The sequence below is a fragment of the Apodemus sylvaticus genome, chromosome 2 (genome assembly GCF_947179515.1).
Source record: "Apodemus sylvaticus chromosome 2, mApoSyl1.1, whole genome shotgun sequence".
NCBI classification, from domain to species: Eukaryota; Metazoa; Chordata; class Mammalia; order Rodentia; family Muridae; genus Apodemus; species Apodemus sylvaticus.
This window is the reverse complement of record NC_067473.1, coordinates 90886242-90900951: the sequence shown is the minus strand read 5'-3', so window position 1 is coordinate 90900951 and position 14710 is coordinate 90886242. Positions and strand designations below refer to the sequence as shown.

General features: G+C 36.8%; 1 protein-coding gene across 3 annotated transcripts in view; it reads right to left on the bottom strand.

The window, feature by feature from the left end:
* Positions 1-14710, bottom strand: part of Grid2 (glutamate ionotropic receptor delta type subunit 2) — a 1574882-nt gene that overhangs the window by 369082 nt on the left and 1191090 nt on the right. The gene's annotated exons all lie outside the window — the stretch shown is intronic.

Here is a 14710-nt window from a genome sequence, read left to right as displayed (position 1 = left end):
TTTTAAGTTTATCCCTCTTAATGAATTATTCAGGTCATCAAATGTAATTTCTAACTTGCTTAACCCAATTTAAGTCAGCATTTGTATAATGTCATTTGGGTCAATACTAACTCACAAGAAAAAAAATTAAAAATCAATGAACATCAGGGTGAGCGCTTTAATTTTCACTTTTTTGCCTAAGCCCTTTTCTGAATTCAAAGGATTAAAGACTTCTTGAAAAAAATAAGTGTTTCAGAAGTATCCCGAGTCGATACAATTATTTACACCCATGGCAGAAGGGCCACTTGCACTATTTTCTGGGCAACAGACAATTTGACCTTTATTTTTTCGTGGCTTTGAGATGAAGTGCACCCTAGTGGATGCAGTGTTCATCTTTTCAAAGGAAGGCTTCTGGGGGCTACTGCTGAGTTTACAGATTCCTTCCTCAGCCAAAGCTCTCACTGTTTAATCTTATCTATCAGATGGCCTTCTGTGATCAAATGACTAAGATTTTAAAATCAAGAAAATTTTAAATGAAAAGACCTGGCCTTGAGAAGGAAAATTGGGGGTAAGAGGTTATTGATTTTCTTTTCTGCAAGAGAAGCAAAAAATTCTGATGCCATTAAGAATGTTGGCTGATAGGGAGATCTTTGTGGATAAAGCAGAGTATATATAAATTTCAAATAAGCAAAAGGACCAAGAAAATTCTTTAAGTTCTTTACTCCAAGAGTTCTCTGTGGAGAGGCTTATTACTCTTTATTTAGGAATGAAGGCATCTACACCTAAGCCTACCCTAAAAGAAAGACATCCTTAGTCATTTGCTTTAGCATTGAAATTCTTTTTTTTATTGATATATTTTTTATTTACATTGCATATGATTTCCCCTTTTCTGGGTCCCTACTCCCCGCAAGTCCCATAAGCCCTCTTCCCTCCCCCTGTTCTTCCATCCACCCCTTCCCACTTCTCTGTTCTGGTATTCCCCTATACTGCTGCACTGAGTCTTTCCAGAACCAGGGGCCACTCCTCCATTCTTTTTGGACATCATTTAATTTGTGGATTATGTCCTGGGTATTCAAAGTTTCTAGGCTAATATCCACTTATCAGTGAGTGCATACCATGATTGATCTTTTGAGACTGGGTTACCTCACTTAGTATGATGTTCTCCAACTCCATCCATTTGTCTAAGAATTTCATGAATTCATTGTTTCTAATGGCTGAATAGTACTCCATTGTGTAAATATAACACATTTTTGGTATCCATTCCTCTGTTGAAGGACACCTAGGTTCTTTCCAGCTTCTGGCTACTACAAATAGGGCTGCTATGAACATAGTGGAGCATGTGTCCTTATTGCATGCTGAAGAATCCTCTGGATATATGCCCAGGAGTGGTATAACTGGGTCCTCAGGAAGTGTCATGCCCAGTTTTCTGAGGAACCGCTAGACTGATTTCCAAAGTGGTTGCACCATCTTGCAATCCCACCAGCAGTGGAGGAGTGTTCCTCTTTCTCCACATCCTCACCAACACTTGCTGTCCCTGAGTTTTTTGACCTTAGCCATTCTGACTGGTGTGAGGTGAAATCTCAGGGTTGTTTTGATTTGCATTTCCCTAATGATTAATGATGTTGAACATTTCTTAAGGTGTTTCTCAGCTCTCCGAAGTTCTTCATGTGAAAATTCTTTGTTTAGCTCTGTACCCCACTTTTTAATGGGGTTATTTGGTTCTCTGGGTTCTACTTTCTTGAGTTCTTTATATATATTAGATATTAGCCCTCTGTCAGATTTAGGGTTGGTGAAGATCCTTTCCCAGTCTGTTGGTTGACGTTTTGTCCTTTTGACGGTGTCCTTTGCCTTACCGACACTTTATAGTTGTATGAGGTCCCATTTGTCAATTCTTGATCTTAGAGCATAAGCTATTGGTGTTCTATTCAGGAACTTTTCCCTTGTGCCCATGTCCTCCAGGGTCTTCCCCAGTTTCTTTTCGATTAGTTCAGTGTGTCAGGTTTTATGTGGAGGTCCTTGATCCATTTGGATTTGAGCTTGGTACAAGGAGATAAGAATGGATCGATGCGCATTCTTCTGCATGCTGACCTCCAATTGAACCAGCACCATTTGTTAAAAAGACTATCTTTTTTCCACTGGATGCTTTCAGCTCCTTTGTCGAAGACCAAGTGACCATAGGTGTGTTGGTTCATTTCTGGGTCTTCAATCCTATTCCATTGTACCAATACCATAGCATTGAAATTCTTACTATTCATGCCTAATAGAAATAAGCACACACACACACACACACACACACACACACACACAATCAACCAACTACCTTTTATTAAGCTATTACTTGTTTCCAGAGAGAAACCCCATGTGCCAAATTAAAAAGTTCTAAAAGAAATGAGAATGATTATATTTTTATGCTTCTCTCTGCTTTCTCTCCTGCATTAGTTCTGGCCAACACATTTAGAAGAAAATGATCTTCCTTATGTGCTGGCACTTTAAATAATGCCCAGGTAGAGCATCAAATACTCCCTTGCTATCTCCTAAAGGACCAAAGCAACAGCCGTAGAGGTAACACATGTAAAGTCCTGGAACCCAACAGCAGTAACACTGCATTGAAATCCCATTAATCTGGGAGAGTCAAATCTCAGGAGAAACAACAGCCCAGCACCTTCTACTCCAGACCTACAGAGGATTGTTCTATCTGCAGGTATCATCATAAACTACAGGGCTGTTCCCAGCATACTCTATCAGTGCAGATACTTTTACATGACATCTTTCACAACCATTATAGGAGTGTAGCCTAAGTAAGATATCTTAACCTTCTTGGTGTTATAATCAGGAGCCCTAAGTAGAAGGCACTTTTCTGAACTTGGATAGTTTTATGTGTTAGATTTCCACCCACAGAACCTTAAAGACATCTACTGTACTGGCTCAGCAGCTACCTGCCCCGTGTGCCAAATACAGCTTTTTAGAGTGACTCTGGCTGTCTCCTGCATTCACAGTGTATACCTAAGAGCTGGAGAAAAGTCTCCTATTTCCAGCTGTGTTTGACTCAAGCTGTCTTTTGCTCTCTGCAGGTCTTGTACATGTCTAGCTGAGAAGAATGTTGTCTGCCACCAGTCTTACCCTATTATGTGCAGTACCTGGCAGGCACTACAGCTCATAGAACCAAGAGGACAAAAGCCCCTTTCCTTAACCATCACCCTGTCCTCAGCTGGTAGGAATGTAGTATCCAAATTCTGCTTGGACATGCTCAAAGTAGCAAGAGAAAGAGAAACAATGCAAATTTTGATGCCCCAGATTCTATGCATATCTTTCTAATTGATCACCACAACCATCACTACCACCACAAGTCTACTGCTGAAAAGACTGGGTGTAGGCACTGGGGAGTGTGTGCTGTGGTTCTTGCCCCCACATCTACCTCTGGAATGGACACATATCAATGTCCAGTCAGATATGATTCAGACCTCTCTCTGGTATAGAGCAGTGAGCTGAAGTGGGAGACCCTGACAGGTAGCAGAGCCAATATAAATGATTATTGTGAAAATGTAAATAGCCTGACAGGGTCTACCACTTCTGTTCTCAGAGTAGCCCCACAATATATACCTCACATATTCTGATGTGCATATCACCTACTTCCTGAACTGCTAGAGTTCACCTGGAGAAAGTCAGTTTCCCCAATTCTAATACAATAAGTACATTGGCTCAAACTTACTCAAGTCTAAATAATAATAATAATAATAATAATAATGTTTGGTGAATGTTTATGTGTGTATTTCTGTGTGTGTGTGTGTGTTTCAGTTTTGTAAATTCATGTTTGTATGAATGGGATGCATCTATCTATATGCCATAGTTTTCAGATTGAGGTTAGAAGACAGTCTTAGGTGTCACTCATATTGTCTAACATATATGAGAGCGGGTCTCTTAGTTGCCTTCCTTTGGTATGGGCCGTTGGCTAGCCCGTAAGTTCTTGGGGTGTCCCCTGCCTCTATCTCCCATTTCCTCATAGAAATGCTGTGATTACAGATCCTGATGTTATACATCTGGCTTTTGAAATATGGTGGATTTGAACTCAGGTTCTTTTGCTTATGCGGAAAGTGCTTTTATCCAGTGAGCCACTACTCCAGTTCATTTTAACTTTTTATAGCCAGTGAGATTCAGACTAAGGCATCATGCATGTGAGATAATTCTACCACTTGAAAAAACTGGGGCCTTAAAGTATTAGTTATATTTCATATTTTAATTGGCTAGTTTTGTTTTTGCTTATAGACAGACTGACCTTTCCTTCTCTGTACCTGATAACAGAGATAACCTTATTATTTCTCATACCTCTAACCCTCTGACTTTCCTTTTCATTTATACTTCTCTCTCTCTCTCTCTCTCTCTCTCTCTCTCTCTCTCTTTTTCTCTCTCTTTCTCTCTCTCTCTCCCCTCCTCCTCCTCCTCCTTCTCCTCCTTCTCCTCCTCCTCACTTTATTAATCATTAGTGCTTTCTGCTCTAAAATAACACAAATTATATTTTAATCCCAATCAGCTTTCTAATGCTACTGACTCTCAACCTAATTGGGGACATAAATGAAGAAGGCCAGCATTTCCTCCTGCAGGTTAACACTGGGGCTGTTGTAGAATAAGTGCATCTGTTACTGCCAACAGTTTCCCCATAAATACTGGCGATGATCACAATCTGAGTGAAGACAATGTTCCAGGAGGACTCACACAAAGTAAAAGGAAGGGAAAAGGCCCTGGGAAAGGAAAAATATAAACATGCAGCTGGAGAGATGACTCAGTGGCTAAATGTGCTTACTGCTCTTCCAGGAGACCTGGGTCCAAGGAGAACAAATTACAAAGATAAAAGATGGCCTTTTTGGTTGCTAACTTGATTGGACTGAAGATATTGGCAAATCATTTATCTCTCTCTTTCTCTGCAAAAGTATTTATAGAGATAATTAGACCTAAGAGTCTCACGATTAATCTTTCAATTCCCTGATAGTATTGTTGATAGTGGGAGTTGGAGGCTAGGTCCTGGTTGGAGGAGTTACATTGCTGAAGATACGTCCTGAGAAAGTAATCTGCCACATCCTCTTGCTCTGTTCTACTGTTTGGAAACTAGGGAGGGAACAAGTTAATATGCCAAGTCTTCCTTACCATAATAGACCTTCAGTTTTGAAACTGTAGTCAAAATAAATGTTTCCCCCCTCAGGTATTTCTCTCAAACAAAACAAATTCTAACATTACTATTAATGTAAGTGTTGATATCAAGGCATGTTACAATACCATGTTCAGGAAAATAGCATGATATAACTATAAAACCAGATGCATAAATCAGAAAAACAGAATAAACGACCCATAAACAAACCATGTTTATTTATATCTAACTGAAAAAAACAATATAAAGATGAGAGAACCTGTAGATTGACAGAAAATATTTATCGGGTATTCATATGGTCCAAAGTTAAAGTAAGAAAACTTATCAACACAAACATGAACAATCTAGGTTAAGTGCACAAAGGTTTATATAGATGGTTCTCGTAAAATAAATATTACATGTCAAAAATACACACAAAATGTCCAGTATTATTCACCACCAATGAAATGCAGATTAAAAGTATAATGAAATTCCATCTTGTTCTAGTTATAATAAATATTATTATGAAAAGGGAAGGAGCAAGTACTGTTAAGGATACGGAGACAAAGGGTTCTTTTTCCACTAGCTAGGAAGAGTATTAGCATATCCACAACTTAAAACAGTATGAGGAGTTTTAAATGAATAGTAGCAATTTGTTATATTTGAACAGTTGGGTATTATCTAGATACAAAAATGTAATCATGACATTTATATAAAAATTGCTGAAATTTGAGGATGTAAAGTTAATAGTTGTAGCTCCGTGTTCTTTTTAATTAGTCTACTCAAAAATAAAAATAAACAAAAATTAAAATAAATCTAGGAAATTGTCTTGAGAGTAGAAGTGACTGCTATAGACTGGGGTAGAGGTTTATGGGGTAGGATTCAGAGACGGGTAGATGGACATGGTCAATATACATTGCATTTGTAGATGGAGCCATCACAATGATTCCTACTAATATGTAATTATTAAAAATGAAGCTTCCAAGAGGGTGCAGCTGTTGACTGGCTGTTCATGTGTTGTCAGACATAGGTAACAGTGGCCTGACTTTTACAGTGGATCTTAGGCTAGAGATTTTAAAAGTATAATTTATAAATATGTATTATGACCAATACAAATCTCCCTTGATAGCTATAGATGAATAAAACATAAGTATAGCTCATTTAGATTTAAGTTTACATTTTTAAAAAAGTGTCAACCTTCCCCATATGCTGGAGATTTGAAAGCAGGAAAACCAGAAAAGTTTGTTTATTAGTACTTTCTTTAAAAAATATGTGTTCTCTCTAAAAAAACACTTCTCTGACTCTTCATTTCTGTCACTATGAAACTCAAAGTCTTAGACCCACAATCTGTGCAAACAGTCCTCCTTCACCTCATCTGCCCTTGGACTGTTCTGGATTCTGTGTATGCGCCCTTTGTATTTACGCCTGACCATGCATGCTTTCTATCTCCATACTCTATGCTCTCTTCACTCTCCCTGCCTAGCCTTCAGAATTTGCTCTATATTAGATTTCTAAAAAGGCTTTAATGGACATAGAAACCTTATTATCTAAGATTTCAAGAGCACTTAACCTGAACCATTTTCTTCCGAACAATTTGAGCTCTTTAGTATCTATGTAGCAAGCACATTGCTTATTACAAATAATCATTAAGATGCTAAATTAATTTAGGAAAATAATAGAAATATGAATTGTATTTTGTTTTTCAGGAACATGAACCAGTCTTCTAGAAAAGTAGCCAAGAGATTTCAGTTATTTCAAACTCATTTTTCTTTCTGTACAAAGCAGCATTAAATAAAGACAATTTGTTACCAATGCAAAACTTTTTGGCTATAGTGTAGTTAATTAAGAGTAAATGTCAATAGAACTTAACATTGTCACTGGATAATGGTTCCTGCTGCTAGATATATGTCAAGAGAAAGATAAACAAGATGGAGTGATTTATTAAGCAGCGGCACACTCCAGGCAATGCATTTCTGGAGCATAACACTCCTCGGGTGGTGATGTAAGTCAGAGGATAAAGACTAAATGGCCTTAACCCTTTGAACAGTAAAATAATAGAACAGAGTTATGTGACTCACAGACAATCTTGGCTAATATGGCAAAATCACCCTGTGCTTTAAAAGAAAGATACTCTAAGGATGCTTGAGAGAATTCAAGTTACAATAGAATACCACCAACAACTCTTCATGCTGTAATGATAATTTAGTTATAAGGAAAAGTCATATTGTCTCAGTAGCATCTCAGTTTTTCAAACATAATGGCTAAGGTGCCATGGTGGCTCTGTGTGTTTATTTTTCTTTTTCTTTTGTTTCATTGTGCATTCTAAAATCCATGAAGACAGATACCATGTTGTTCTGTTCACTTTTGTGACTAGATAAACAATTCATATTTAATATCTAAGTAGATTCTTCCTGAAGAAGGAAGAATTTAAATTAGAAAAGGCATAAGGATTGGTTTTAGAACATGCAAAAGGTGTACTTGGATAATGGATATAAATGTTAATGGCTAGAAAACAACTGAAGACAGAATAGGCTGTGTGCAAGCCTCAAACGGGTTGTTAACTTGGAGGCCAAGATATGGGGTTATAAACATTAGGAGAATCTATAAAATTGGCCCATGGCCTCAAATCAAAGAGCAATTTCATGTGACCATAGAGAAGTAATAAAGGTCATGCTTAGTTTAATGTTAAATTTTTACACACTTGAGAGCATACCCAAGAAACACAAATTTTCATAAAGCATATAGTTTATAAAGTTGGGGATTTATCTTAGTGGTAGAGTATTTGACTAGCCATTTGCTCCAGAAAAAAAAGAAAAGTATGTAGTTTACAAATGTCAAACAGTGACATATATATGGCAGGGTCTATAATGTGAATTTGTATTGCCAATTATACTTTGGAATGCATGTATATGCAAATATATATATGTGTGTGTGTATATATATATATATATATACATATATATTTGGAATGTATGCATATATGTATGTTTGTATGTATCACATTCAAGAGTTTTAGAAAAAAGTGTCTCACAGGGATGGAGGAATCCATTAGCTGTTGAAAGCACTTTCTCCTCTTCTAGATAACCTGGACCTAATATGCGCATGGAAGCTCACAACCTTCTGTAACTCCAGTTCCAGAGATTTGACATCCTATTCCGGTCTCTGTAAGCATGAGCCATACGCACAGGCAGAATACCCACATACATAAAATAAAAGCAAATTGATCTTAAACAACAACTAACACACCTCAAGGCCGTTATTACAATTCTAGGTTTTAATCTGGTAGTGAGAATACATCACCTAGAATACGGTACATTACTATCAGTTTGTATGTAATGATGGCCTAGGCTAAATCCAGTCTTAGGGTTTCAAATGTTGGACTGGATTTTGAAGGGTATGGACAGTTTCTAACATGTTAAGGGTTACAGACATCAGTCTTATATATTTGACTACATATCCATAGATAAGAGGGTAAAGTGGATGAAGGTTTTGGCACATCAATCTAAAATTAAATTTCCAAATTTATATTCTAAGCTGTTGTTTTCTACATGATCTGTGGTCCCTTGAGTCCAATTATTTATCTGTAATCAATCCTAAACTATCCCTAGGATAAGTCCCATCAGCAATATTTGTCTCTATGCTTCATTCCTAAGATGAGATGAATTATGATATTAATCTCTAAAAACCAAAGGCAATTTACATTCTAGGAAAAGTTATTTTAAATAATCTGGAACATTTGCCCTTTCTCTCATTTAATTTATCATTGAAGATATATTTGTTTAGAAATCACCTTTGAATTCGTTAAATATTTTCATGAGAAGCTTCTTCTTTGTTTTATTCAAACAATCATATTTTTCATTAAGAAATATCTTAAAATGGAGTTTTAGGGATTTAAGAAAATAGTTTGTATATGTTCTTACTCTAAGCAGAGTCTGATTTGTGTTTTATAATTTTTTAATTACTTTTAAGTGTGACAAAGCCATTTCAGCATGGGAAGGTTTTCTGTGTTAATCCGAAGGGTCACAGAAACAGAGACTGTCGTGAGGATCGTGTTGCATGCCTGAGACTCGTGGGCCATCTTCTAGCTCACTAACATCCATGGGGAGCTAACCTAATGCACTCACATCCCGTTTCTGCCATTCTCTGCTCACCATCCTTGAAAATTTGCTTCCACTTCAGAGAGTTCTGTTGTTACCAGAATGGCCAAGAGGACACTGTCACATTCTAAAGCCTAGAGCCTCCTGGTGAGATTTTAAAGAGGCTAAGGCAGCTCTGCGTGTGCCTGGCACTGCCTTGGTTAAAGACTGTCAGTCATAATTATCAACAACATAGATGTTGTTTGAACATAAATAAAAATTACAGACTGCTTTTTGAGTTACTCATGTCTGAACAGAATATGGGGAGAAATCTGTCTTTATAGCCCAGTCAACTGTCACTGGGAATTCCATTCTCCCTGAGGTTATCGCTGTCAGTAAACATCTGAGCTAGCTAGCTGATACCGTTTCTGTTATATTAAAATTGAATGTGAAATATCAGATACCGTTACAAAGAAGTGACTTTGCTATTGACTCCTAAGTACTCAATACTTTGGGATTTCTTATTTGAGCTCTACATTATTAAAATAGGGGTTTCTGAGTTATTCTATCTAAAGGCACGGTTGTTCCCTCAAGTCTCCCCTGTTTCCTGATTCAGTGGAGAAGATTGGCTCTTTTTTGTGGAAATGTTAAAGCTGTGATTCTATGTAACAATGTAATCTACCTGGCACTAGGAAGAATTTTATTACCTTCAAAAATTATCCTGAGATTTAAAAGCCAGTGGGTTGCCTGTTGTGCAGAAGCATGGAGTTATTTTGAGATTTCCTACCACTCCTACGGGCCTCTTTTCTATTCAGTACCAGCATTTGTAGACCTCTTTGATCCTCAAAGCTAACAAAAGAGTTTTCCTTTTTTTTTCTGTTTTCAATAACTTTATCCGATCCTATAATTGGAAGTGGTTTTGCTAGCCTCCAATTTATTAAGAAACATTGACATGACATAGAACAGTCTTACGAATATTAGGTCTTTCAACACCCAGAGAGTGAGAGACTTTAGAATTGTCAGCCATGAATGGGATGTCTCTGCCATTCTTTTTCTTAAAGACTTAGGGTTCTATGGGAAAGAGGGATTGGAAATATTTTAAGGGCCAGAGGTAGTAGATGCTTTTATGAAAACAGCATTTTACAGATATGACAGGGAAAATGAATATGTGAACTAATGAAGACTCTGACAAACTCACACAGGCAATATCCTACCAGAGATAAGGGAGCAGGCACCAAGTTCCATCCCCAGCTGAGAAGCTCTTTGTAAATAATAGATGCTGAAAGGAGGAAAATCATTTTTTTTAAATGGAGCAAAACTGGAAATATCAGATACACCCAGGCAAACACCATGCTTAGGAGTAGTGACCCCCAAAAATTGGAGTCCATAGTTTATACTGTGTTACAGAGACTTGGGGGGAGAACATGAAGTTGTGTATATGCTAGGTGATATCTGGGAGAAGTTGTGGAATGAAAAAAATGATAAAAAGTCATTTTACAAAGTTCTCAACGAATAAATAAAACAAATATTAGTTTTTTTCTTATTTATTAACATATTCAAATATCTAGATTGGGCATGGCACTAATATATTCAATTTGTTCCTTGTTCCTCTTTCTGATTCTCCTGTTCTTGGGACACTGTTGCTATCAATGTAAAGGATGCTGGCTGATAGACATATGCATAGCTATAAGCACTTATACTTCTTCAAATCAGACAAAAACATAGGAGAAAAACTCAATATTTACCTTTACAGTTTATTTATACACTACATAGAGTTACTTCTATGAGCAAGTCAATTAAGCTTCAATGACATTAGAGTCACAAACAATGAGTGATCTGTTAGAGGGTCTTTGAAACTCAACCTCCAGTTGTTTTAATATGCTCGCTTCAAGGAGGTAGGTGCACTTATGGTGATAAAGGATGATATAAAATGACAACAGAACATATTAAATTGGACTCTCATTCTTGCATTTAACAACCTAATTCACAAGTGCCAATGTGCTAGCCACACAGATGTACTGAGTTTATCTCTGTAATGGACCATATTGGTTTTACACAGTTGAATTCCCAAATCTGTTTTTTCCAGAATGTTGTAAAATCTCTGATTTTGTTTTTTAGAATAAGGAGTAGTAAACAACTCAGATATATTTATCATTTTTGCTGCTTTTAGTTCTTTATGGTCTCCTTTTCAGGAATCTGTCGAGCACATAAAAAAACCTGTCCACCCCTCTTCAATCTGAAATAGTGTGTCAGTAAATATTTAATTTTGAGATAACAGCTGTGCTTCCTCTGAAGGGACTGTATTTTCATTAGGAATTATCACTAAGTCCAAATCTATTGCTAATGCATGGACAGTGCTATTCATCGATTCTCTTTTCATTGCGTTTATAAGTCTTTAATTTACTTTTAATCAGAGCATAACAATGCCCTCAGTACCTTTCTATTGCTTCACCATTTCATAGTTAGCCAGTGAACAAGCAGCAGTTTCCCGAAAATAAATCGTTTCATTACATACGATTCAGCATTAGTCCTCATGAAGAATTCCTGAACTTCACAGCCAGCCTATAGTCTGTGGGGAACATTTAACAAAGCAGCTTTGATAGAAACATACTTAATGTTATGAAACATATTATTAAGACCCTGCATCTTTATAGGACTAGAGAAGCCTGATGATCATGCAGGTAGCTTTTTTTTTTTTTTTATGTTTGTTTGGTTTTGTTCTAGAACTCACTGCATTTTTTTGGGACCTGAAGAAAGCCCATCTATCCACACTATGGTCAATACTCTCAGAAACAATTTCACAACATGTGAGATCTCTCTCTTAAAATATACTCAATAGAGGGTACATTGCACATAGTACACATAACTTCTTTGACTTGATGATTTTGGGACATGTGAAAGAATTTCAGTGAAAACGTTTTTTTCAGATTGCAATAAAAAAGCACATAATTCCTGCTAGCTCTGTGGTGTATGACTTAAATATTTAGCTTTTGTTCACACTTTGACATTTCAGTGCACATTTATTAACCATTCACAGTGTAAAAGACACTGAGTTATGGGGAAAGGTACAAGGAAAGTAAATAAGTACTATTGTACACATGAAAAACACTCAGTTTAAAAATATACTCAGTTTTGAAATGCAATTTTAACTGTACACAAGTTCATTAAGTTGTATAGAATTTGGATCTGTTTAGGTTTGCTGTATGATGTTTTTAAATCGTTTAAAAATTTTTATAATAAATTTTATTTAAAAACAAAAATACACAGGTGATAATAAATTTTAAAAAGGAAGATTTTTTTTGTTTTCATATACATATAAGAACCAAAATAAGTCTGTGTGAAGAAACATGAAGATATTGCCTTAGCTTGTAAAAGATTCTTGAGATGAGAGAAACTGAGATAAGAATTGGGGGATGGGCAGGAATTTGCAAAGTCGCAGCACTGGGTGAGAGTAAAGACTGGCAAGATAGCATTAAAAGTACTTCAGGAGTTGGGAAAATATCAATAAAAGCAGAGAAGAAGCAGCCTGGCTCACCTCATCTAAAGGGACTTCATGGTTTAGAGTAATTGTCCATTTATTGTGATTTCTCAGTGTCAGTAGATTAAGAACTGAGTTCTGGATGACACTGTTGTGCAGGAATAAGAGTCAGACCATAAAGGGCTCAGACCATCTGCATAAAGGGTATGCAGATGATGATGAGACATTAAGAAAGCATGTGAAGATGGGAAATATTGTGGTTAGCTTTTCATGGCACAGACACAGACACACACAAACACACACACACACACACTCACATGTATGTGTGCATGCCAGTTATTTTCAGGGGAAAGTCAAAAACAGGAAGAGCTCTTATGGGGTACCTATGCTTCAGGGAAGGAATGAAGTTGATCTAATTTCTCCATGTGAGAAAAAACTTTCACTTTAAAAATATTTACGAGGTAAAATGGACAGAACTGGCATAAAGGAGGCAGAAAAAGGGAAGAAATCAGAGTATTGTTAAGATGTCTCTGTATGTCTAGGTAACTGAAGATTTACTTTGGAGTGAAAGGTTTAGATTATATGTAAAAGAATTCTGTGTTTGACCTGGTAGAGTTTGTATTCTGACTTGTACATCCAGAGAGTGGTGTAGTGAATGTTTAGACATATGTGAAGTTCAAGGAAGCCCAGTTTAGATTTTCCGTCATCAGAACATCCCATGGTTGTTGCGATTATGCACAGATGCCACTAATGTGAAGGAAGAGGTGAGGTGAAATGGCTTAGCTACGTCCAGTTATGTCACCTCTTCTTTCATGAAGTTCTTGGCGTATCTGTCAGCAGCCTAGCCATTCTGCTCTGGTTTTGATGACTAACTTTGACAGGCAGATCATTTCATTTTCTCCAATCAAAAATAGGTTGTTGCAAAAGGTTTGTTTTACCTTCATCGATCAGCTTTGGGGTCTTTCATCAACTTTTAACTTCAAAATGTGCATATTGGTGACTTGTCTTCTACTATTTATTTTTAAGAAATTAGGTTCAGGTGTCCAATTTTATGACTATCCATTGAAGTCACTCATATGAATATTTCCACTTTTGTTCGTAATTGCATCAAGACCTCCCTTCTGCTCAAACTTGGTATCTTTGTACTCTGGCTCTGTATTTCAGTCTTATTGATCCTTCTAGTTTTTCTTAGATAACCCAGAGTTCACCATTTCAACCATTGTCTTGCTAACAACTTATCCTGAGCTGAGCCAGATTTAGTTTTTTTTTTATTTAGTAAATATTTACTTTTAGTCTTCTTCAAAGCTTCATGATTTTAGTAATTTTAAATGCCGCGAAAATCCCCGAGACAGGCATACCCAAGACATTTTCTGAAAGAGGAATTCACCAAAGGAGACCACAGAATCCTGCACCAATTATAATCCCATGAACAAGAACAAACATCTCAGGAAGACAGAAATGTAGAGAAGCTCACAAAGAGAAACCCGAGGACCGTAGCCTACACTGACAGCCCAGAGTGGGAATAAACCGGAGAAGCTGACATGTAAATTGAATGAATGAACTCTTTCAGCCTCTGGACTGAGTTGTCAGCAGAGGCTTGAGATGCTGTGAAACAAAGAAAAAAACTTTGCTTCAATAAGAAGTTTGTCACTCAATCTAATTAACACTTTTACAAGAATAATTTAATTTTATTTTCCAACAAAATTTTAAAAGTCAACCAAACCCAGTTCATTGAAATCTTGTTATAAGGCATGCGTGCTACTACACTTGAGACTCTGTCTTTGAATTGTTCTAGTGACTACTGCCAGCCACCACTGAGATCTTAATCGAGGCTTTTTCTGCTTTTCTTTTTCACTATCAATTTCTTTATGGTTATTGAAATTTCACTGCTTCCATCTAGTCAATGCCACAGATTTCCTTAATCTCCATGGCTCTCCACACTTACTCTCAACTCAGTTATATGTTAGTTGTCACATGTATTTCTTGTGCTCAGTGCCTGTGTTAAATTTTCCAGACTATTGGCCCTTGTTCTTCAATTTTCTACATTGGCTATAGACT